Genomic DNA, 9,846 nt, shown 5'->3' on the forward strand with positions numbered 1-9,846 from the left:
GGTCCAAGGCCTCATCCTAGCCCCTATGGTCCACAAGCTCCGCGAGATCGTCTGTTTCCGGATGAACATGTTGAACTTCCAGGCTATGGAGGTGACTTCTACGAGGACTACTACGGATCGGTCTGAGTTAGTAGTAGTATCACTAGTTCGCACTAGCTGTGTCGTCTATCGTCCTGCGTGACTCGTGGGATATGACCTAGTTTGTACTCTTTCCGGAGTTGTAGAAAAATAATGTATAGGAGTTTGGAATGCCTCCGATGAGATGTAATCCCTTTTCACCGTAATAGTACTTTGTTTGGTCTTGTACTAAACCTTGTATGGTGTGTATGACGATGGAATAAAGAAGCAGTTTCTGTATCTACCATGTCATACGGATGATCATCTTGCATTCCGAGTTATTCCTTGCATTATGTATCCTATGTCGGAATTTTATCATTCTGACTAAATCATTGTCTTGTTTACCTAGGATGGTCAACACGCGCGCCAACCCTGCTTCTCAAGAGCAGGCCGAAGGCAGTGAAGCCAGGAATGAAAATCTGCCTCATCCTCCTTCACTAGCCGAGGTGATGATGGAAGCTGAGAGAAACAAGCGGGAGACAAACCGTTTGTTGGAGCGTATTGAACAGAATACAGCACACCATCAGAGGGCTAACGTGGTGTCACTTAGTGATTTTATCAAATTGCATCCACCCACGTTCCACCACTCCATCGAGCCTCTCGACGCTGATGACTGGCTTCGCAGTATTTCTCACAAGCTGCGTTCCGCGCTGGTAGCGGAGGCTGACAAGGTCACCTTTGCCGCATATCATCTTGAAGGCCCCGCCAGTCTTTGGTGGGAGAATTATGGAGCCATGCGCCCAGCGGGCCATGTCACAACTTGGGCTGAATTCAGCGAGGCTTTCCGTGAACATCATATTCCGAAGGGTCTCATGGACCGTAAGCGTGAAGAATTTTGCAATTTCACCCAAGGCCGACTTTCTGTGGATGCCTATAGCAGGGAGTTTGGTAAGCTCGCCCGATATGCAACTGAGGAAGTGTCTACTGACGCCAAGAAGCAAGCAAGGTTCCGTAAGGGCCTTAGTCCTGAGCTTCGCCGCGACCTCCGTCTGCATGAGTGCACATCTTTTCCGAAACTTGTCAACAAAGCCATCAGTGCTGAAACTGGTCAGACAGACTATGACGCAACACGCAAGCATGGACGTGACATGGGTTCCTCATCCGGTGCTGGTCCTCAGAAGCGCCGCGTGTGGGTACCCAACACCGCCCTGCCACCCAGGTTCACACCGAGGCCATCTTTCCAGACGCCTCGCCCTGTTCAACAGTCTGCACCGGCCAAGCCCTATGGGGGTCCAACCAATAATGCTCCTCCACGTACCAGTTCCGTGACTTGTTTCAAGTGTGGGGAATCTGGTCACTATATGCGTGAGTGCCCCCAGACCAACCCCAATCAATCTGCTAAAGCTGTTGGCCGTGGCAAGCCGACATGGAAGGTGTTCCATGCCAAACCGGTCACCGCTTCACGTGGCCAGGTCAATTGTGTCTCTGCCGAAGAAGCTCAAGAGGATCCCAACGTCGTTCTCGGTACGCTTCTTGTTAATTGCCACCCGACATCTGTTCTTTTCGATACAGGAGCCTCTCATTCTTTTATATCTGAAAATTATGCACGTTTGCATAACGTTGCATTCTGTGACTTGCCATCCACTATGGAAATCTCTACCCCTGGGTCTAGATGGCAGACCTCTAGGGTAAGTTATGGAAATGAGATCCAAGTCGACAGACTTGTTTTCCTTGCATCTCTAATAGCCCTTAAATCTTCGGATATTAATATCATTTTGGGTATGGACTGGATGTCAGCTCATCAAGCCAAAATTGATTGCTTCTCTAGGACTGTTCAACTCACCCATCCTTCGGGGAAGATAGTTAATGTCTTGACCCGAATAGCCAAGCGACAATTATATTCTCTTAACGCCAGCCCTTTACCAGACCTTGAGGACATTCCGGTAGTCCGTGACTTTCCGGATGTCTTTCCAGAGGAATTGCCAGGTGTTCCACCTGACAGGGATGTTGAGTTCGTAATAGACCTCATTCCAGGAACCGTTCCGATTGCTAGAAGACCCTATAATATGGCACCCCTAGAACTAGCCGAGCTTAAGAAACAACTCGATGAATCCTTGAAAAAGGGTTTCATCCGCCCTAGTTCATCTCCGTGGGCTTGCCCCGTCCTATTCGTTAAGAAAAAGGATGGTACGGACTGGATGGTTGTAGATTACCGACCTGTCAATTTGGTCACAATCAAGAACAAATACCCGCTTCCCAGGATCAATGATCTGTATGATCAGCTCGCTGGATCCTCAGTCTTCTCCAAGATGGATTTGAGGTTGGGCTACCATCAAATCAAAATCAGAAACGGGGACATTCCTAAAACGGCCTTTGTTACTCGTTATGGACAATACGAGTACACCGTCATGTCCTTCGGTTTAACCAACGCTCCAGCCACTTTTTCTCGGTTAATGAACTCAATCTTCATGGAGTATTTGGATAAATTCGTCGTAGTTTATCTCGATGATATACTCATCTACTCCAAGAACGAGGAAGAACATGCCGAACATCTAAGGCTAGTGTTGAAGAAACTTCGAGAGCATCGCCTTTATGCCAAATTTTCTAAATGTGAATTCTGGTTGTCAGAAGTGACCTACCTGGGTCATGTAATATCTGGTAAAGGTATTGCTGTTAACCCTGAGCGAGTTCAAGCCGTCCTTAACTGGACTCCACCCGAATCGGTCAAGCAAGTTCGGAGTTTTCTGGGCTTAGCGAGCTATTGCCGTCGCTTTGTCGAGAACTTCTCCAAAGTTGCTAAACCTCTAACCGAACTCCTCAAGAAAGATAAAAAGTTCGAATGGACTCCACAATGTGAGCACAGCTTTCAAGAACTGAAAAGACGCCCGACCTCTGCTCCTGTACTGGTACCGCCAGACTTCTCCAAGGACTTTGTTATCTACTGCGACGCCTCGCGACAAGGACTAGGTTGCATTCTCATGCAAGATCGACACGTAATTGCTTACGCTTCACGGCAATTGCACCCACATGAGGAGAATTATCCTACTCATGATCTAGAGCTTGCAGCCGTAGTCTATGCACTTAAGACCTGGCGACATTATCTCCTCGGTAATCGTTGCGAAATATTCACTGATCACCAAAGTCTGAAGTATATTTTCACCCAACCGGATTTGAATCTCAGGTAGAGACGTTGGGTTGAATTGATCACAGACTTCGACCTAGGAATAACCTATACCCCAGGGAAAGCCAACGTCATGGCTGATGCACTAAGTCGTAAATCTTATTGTAACAACCTGATGTTACAACAAAGTCAACCGCTTCTCCATGAGGAATTTCGGAAGCTTAACCTTCACATTGTACCTCAAGGTTTTCTCTCCACCTTGGTGGCAAAACCTACCCTTACGGATCAAATTATCAAAGCACAGAAGGTAGATCCGGGAATCTCCCGCATCAAGAGAAACATTCAGAAAGGAATTGCGAATTGTTTCTCCGTTAATGATCAAGGAGTCGTATACTTCGGGGATCAACTAGTGGTTCCCAAGGTGCGCAACTTAAGGCGATTAATCCTTAAGGAAGCTCATGAATCTCCTCTCACCATTCATCCCGGTAGTACTAAGATGTATCAGGACCTACGCCAGAGGTTCTGGTGGACTAGGATGAAGAGAGAAATCGCTCAGTATATTGCTAATTGCGACGTCTGTCGTCGTGTAAAAGCAGAGCATCAACGGCCTGCTGGCACCCTTCAACCCTTAGCTATTCCTGAATGGAAATGGGATAAAATTGGTATGGATTTCATTACCGGTTTTCCCAGAACCAAAAGAGGGAATAATGCTATTTTCGTCGTGGTCGATCGTCTTTCCAAAGTAGCTCATTTCTTACCTGTTCGTGAGAGTATAACCGCTAGTCAACTGGCAGACTTATACATCTCCCGAATAGTGTCCCTCCATGGTGTTCCTTTGGAAATCAATTCGGATCGAGGAAGTCTTTTCACCTCTCGATTTTGGGAAAGCTTCCAAAATGCTATGGGAACTCGTCTTTCTTTTAGCACCGCTTTCCACCCTCAGTCAAGTGGTCAAGTGGAACGCGTCAACCAAATTCTAGAAGACATGCTTCGAGCCTCTGTTATCTCGTTCGGAATGGACTGGGAGAAGTGCCTTCCATTTGCCGAATTCGCTTACAACAACAGCTATCAATCTAGCTTGGGTAAAGCCCCTTTTGAAGTTCTCTATGGACGACGATGTCGAACACCCCTTAACTGGTCAGAGACCGGGGAAAGACAATTCTTTGGCCCGGATATGATTCAGGAAGCAGAAGAACAAGTTCGTATCGTTCGTGAAAAGTTGAAAACAGCCCAATCCCGTCAAAAGAGTGAATACGACCGAAAACATAAGGCTATGACTTTCGAGGTTGACGAGAAGGCTTATCTTCGGGTCACCCCTCTGAAGGGAACCCATCGTTTCGGTATCAAAGGCAAATTGGCTCCTCGTTACATTGGACCTTTTCGCATTCTTGCCAAACGAGGAGAAGTTGCCTACCAATTGGAACTACCTCCGCACCTCTCCAGAGTTCACGATGTCTTCCACGTTTCTCAACTCAGGCGTTGCTTCTCGGATCCTGTCCGTGAAGTGGACCACGAAACGCTTGATCTCCAAGATGATCTTACATATCGAGAGTACCCCATCCGTATCCTCGATCAGGCCGAGCGTACCACGCGACGTCATAACATCAAGTTCCTCAAAGTTCAATGGTCGCATCACTCTGAAGATGAAGCAACTTGGGAAAGGGAGGATCGTCTTCGACTTGAATATCCCGCCTTCTTCTCGGAGGAACCCAAATCTCGGGACGAGATTCTTTTGAGTGGGGGTGAGTTGTCACACCCTAGCTAGTCATGCATTAGAGTGTTGCATCATGTTTACTCTTTCATCAGAAACTTGAAATGGGGATGACAGAACCCCCAGTCCCCTCTGAAAACCAACTAGGGTTTACTAAAATAATTTTCAATGAACCTGAAATGCCCTTCTAAAATGCCCATCATTTTTGCCTTGGTTCAGAACCTCTGCCAAAAGTGGTGCACATTTTCCTAGGCCATCCTAGGGTTTTGAATTAAATCATAACTATTTGAATTTGGGCATTTAAAATAATATAAAATATTTAAATGCTCAAATATCTCCAAGCTAAAATGTTTCATGTTGGAAATAATCCAACTATGGACCAGGAGTAGTTTGGTGATTTTTGGAGTTGCCTAGGTATTTTATTTAATTCAACAAAGTTGCAGATATATTAAATAAAACAGAAAACAGAAAATAAATAAAGGGAGAAGCTTACCTGAGCTCCTCCCTGTGCGGCCCAGCCCAGCCGGCCCAGCACTGTGCTGGCCCGTGCCAGCCAGCTGCTTCCCCTCGCCAGAGCAGGCAGGGAGGTGAGCATGGCGCGCCCGAGCTCGCCACGCACCACCCAGCCTCTCTGCATCGCCCTGGTCGCCGTTGCGCCGCGTGGATCGTCTTCTGGTCGTCGCCCCGACCTCGCCGACACCCTCTCACTCTCCCCCGGCTCTCCCTCGCTCTCTCCCTCTCACGGCCGAAGCACACCGTCGCCGCCGTTCGCCTTAGCCACTGCCTCCGACCACCCCTCGCTCCCCCGATTAGCTCAGGAGCTCCGCCTCGACTCCCTCTTCCTCCCCACCGCTCCACGAGTCCCCGGAAGCCCTGCATCGCCGCCACGTCGCCGTTCCCCTCTTCGGGCTCCGATCATCGTCGCCGACGAATTCGCCGTCTCCAGCGCGTCCCCGAGCCCGTTTCGACGCCCACTGCAACCGCGGTGAGCTACGCCACCGTTTCCCCCTTCTTCCCGGCTCTCTCCTGACCCCTAGGCCCTAGCCCCACCGCGGCCGAAAGCTTCACGCCGCCGGCGATGTCGCCGTCGTGGTCACGGTCGCCGTAGCGCCCAACCGAGCTCACCATCGTGCTCCACATCTCACTAGGAGCACGTAGCACGCTCCAACACCCCCCCTAACGCCCTGCAACACCGTTCCCGTGCACGACCGAACCCCGGCAGCCGCAACCGAGCTCGCCGCCGTCGACTCCGGCCACCCCGACCCCAACGGACTCCGCCAAGAGCCGCGGGTCGTCCTCAGCTTCACTCCGGTGGCCTCCGCGGTTCATTTGGTGGCCGAAACAACCAAAACCACTTTCGCCGCCGCACTGATGGTCGCCGCCGGCCAGAACTCTGGCGAGCTGACGTGGCCCAGTTAATTAGCCACTAACCCACCACCTACTGACGCTGACAAGTGGGCCCCAGGGCTTAGTCAAAGCTAACCAGCCCGGGTCAACACGGGATTAGCCCCTGTGTCACTGACGTGTGGACCCCACACGTCAGGTTTGACCCGAGCCAGCCCTGTTGACCTGCTGATGTCACTGTGACGTCAGGCTGACGCAGTAAATGATATTTCTGGATTTAAATTAAATCAGGAAATTCCAGAATATTAATTAAACTTCAAAAATTCATAACTTTTATTCTGTAACTCCAAATTGGGCAAGTTATATATGAAAAATGATCAGAAAAATCCAATCTATCCATCTGTACTATTTTCATGCATGATCAAACAAGTTAAATTGATGTTTTAAACAGAATAAGGAAAAGCACTTAAAGAGGCCATATTTGAGTTTGAAATTTGAATCTTTGATTCAAATTTGCTCAAACACTTCTGGCTTTAGTTGCATTAGCCCAACACACTCATATTGCCATGTTTCATGCATGCATCATATTGTTGCACATTGTTTGGTGATGCCTGTGTATCGTTATCCTTTGCGACAGGATCTGTCCCCGAGGAGTACCGTGACTACCCTAACGAAGAACCGTATCCGTGCAACGAACCATCAGGCAAGCAACCAACCATTTGATCATATCGATACAATCCCATGTTCTCGCTCCTGCTCTCTTTTACTGCATTAAGACAACGCGATTCAAACTGCTGTGTGCTACGGTAGTTGAACCCATTTCCTCTGCATGACCTGTCATTGCCACAGTAACTAGATGAAAGCCACTAGCATGTGTAGGAGTTGATTGAGCCATATGTATGTGTTGTTCCTACCTTGCTATGCCTGCTATGCTTAGAGTCGTGTCAGGTCTGGTTCATCTGGGTGATGGGCTAGAGTGAAATGATTATGTCGGTAATGAGAGTGGTGTGGTGAACACGATTTGGTAAAGGTATCGATGAGAGGCCATGTAGGAGTACATGGTGGGTTGTTTCATTGAAGCCGACCTTAAGCACTGAGATCTGTATGTGTGATTTAAGAATCAGCTACTACCATGCATTGGGCCCGAAACCAATGGACCCTCTCGACTTCTTATTCACCCTAGTTCTCCGTCCAGGAGTTGCAAGTAGTTTCTGGTGTTTGTAGCCTACTGGAGGCCGTGGACAGCGCTGACCGTAGGGGTGGGCTGTGATGCGGTAGGTACGTGGCCGGGTGTACCGAATACCCGTTAGGTATCTCGGGAACCCTGTTCACATCGTTTGGGGCCGTATGGGAAACCTCGGCCGGACTCCCTGCGGATGGAACCTGAATAGGCGATAAACCTGGACTGGAGGCTTAGGTGATTAGGTAGGTCGTGGCCGACACCCATGTTGGGCTTCCGCTTGAAGGTTGCCGAGTACATGTCGTGTAAACGACGGTAAGTGGTGAGAGCGTGTATGAAGAAGTACCCCCTGCAGGGTTAACATGATCTATTCGAATAGCCGCGTCCGCGGTAAAGGACTACTTGGTTGCCTATACAGTTCATAGACAAGTAAATGGAAACTACTAAAAGCCTCAAGATAAGTGTGAGTGCCGAGGATGGCTCCTCCGTAGGAGGACGGAGGTGAATCCTCGGTAGTGTATTGAAGTGGTGAATAGTGGACTCGTGTGCGCAAAACTATTTCAAGTTGAAGTATCGTAGGATAGCCTAGCCAAGAGTCAAAGCTGGCTTGCTGCAATAACTCCACCAACCCTTCTTGATACTATGCATGTATGTAGGATCTGATGTAAGTCTTGCTGAGTACCTTTGTACTCATGTTGCTATAATCTACATTTTTACAGAAGACGCTGCAACCCCTTCTGATGGGTTCTATGTAGACGTTGACATCAACGAGTAGGCTAAAGACCCAGGTGGTGACCCTGAGCTTGTGAAGGACCACGTAGTATAGCCAGGCTTTCCAAGCCTCTTTTGTTTTACTAGTTGTCTGTACCCAGACAAGTTACTTCCGCTGCTGGCTTGTATGACTGTATGACTTGTATGTTGGGTCGTGAGACCCGTACCTTTGTGTATGATATGTATGGCTCCCTGAGCCTTAAATAAAGTATTTGTGTCGTAGAGTCATGTTGTGATGCTTCGTTGTATTTGCACATATCGAGCATGTTGTGTGTATGATTGAAATGCTTGGTATGTGTGGGATCTGACCATCTAGTTGTTTATCTTTAGTAGCCTCTCTTACCGGGAAATGTCTCCTAGTGTTACCGCTGAGCCATGGTAGCTTGCTACTGCTCTGGAACACTTAGGCTGGCCGGCATGTGTCCTTCTTCGTTCCTGTGTCTGTCCCTTCGGGGAAATGTCACGCTTTGAGTACCGGAGTCCTGTTAGCCCGCTACAGCCCGGTTTACCGGAGTCCTGCTAGCCCAGTGCTACAGCCCGGACCCACTTGCTGATGACCGACACGTTCGAAGCTGGGTCATGGATGCCTGTCCCTGTAAGTCTGTGCCACTTTGGGTTTACGACTAGTCATGTCAGCCCGGGCTCTTTATCATATGGATGCTAGCGACACTATCATATACGTGAGCCAAAAGGCGCAAACGGTCCCGGGAAAAAGGTAAGACGACACCCGTGGGAATACCGTGCGTGAGGCCGCAAAGTGATATGAGGTGTTACCAGCTAGATCGATGTGACATCGAGTCGGGGTCCTGACAGGATCTCAACGACAACCCTGCTGCCTCGCCTGCACCTCATGGGAACGAGTAGGCGCTCTATGTCTTCAAACCTTTTTGGTCCTCACTGACAAAAGGGGGAGAAGCATATGAGTTTATAGTCTTCAAGCGGGTCTATATGGGTGGTTGATTTATTTTTTGCTACTTTTGCCAACTGCTTACAACTCTCATTTTTGATACATTTGGTTCTTTGAGTTGTAACACTTAAACTCGATGGTCGTCTGCTACTTATTTGCTATTATGTGATGCGATGATAAATTCCACATGTGCGACGATAAATTCCGCACTTAGATCATTTTGCAGACATCCATTTTTCATTATGCATGTCATTATCTTCGTTACATCATATCTTGCATAATGACTTGTCATCATATGTTGAAGAGGATCTCCACAAGTGCAACCTGCCATGTGCATTTGCATTCCAAAAGCAAACTACTTATATGCACATCTTCAGGGGGAGCCCTTGCAACTTATGAAGACAATACCCTATTCTTTACAAATTCACATATTTTATTCCCCGTTGAAAACTTCAACCAGTTTGTCATCAATCACCAAAAAGGGGGAGATTGTAAGTGCATCTAGTGCCACCCCTAGTTGGTTTTGGAGTATTGACGACAAACCTGGTTGAGGGACTAATGTGTTTGTGAGAATTGCAGGATAACACAGGTAGAAGTCCCTCATTGATTCGGTTTTCCTACCAGAGATGACCCCTAAAAATGTATGAAGACATTGAAGCCAAAGGTGGTATGTGAAGACATTCACATTGAAGACTATGACAAGAGAAGACATCGCATGAAGACTATGGAGCGCGAAGACTTAGTTGTTTCGTCGT

This window comes from Triticum aestivum, chromosome 2A (assembly GCF_018294505.1).
Source record: "Triticum aestivum cultivar Chinese Spring chromosome 2A, IWGSC CS RefSeq v2.1, whole genome shotgun sequence".
Lineage (NCBI taxonomy): Eukaryota > Viridiplantae > Streptophyta > Magnoliopsida > Poales > Poaceae > Triticum > Triticum aestivum.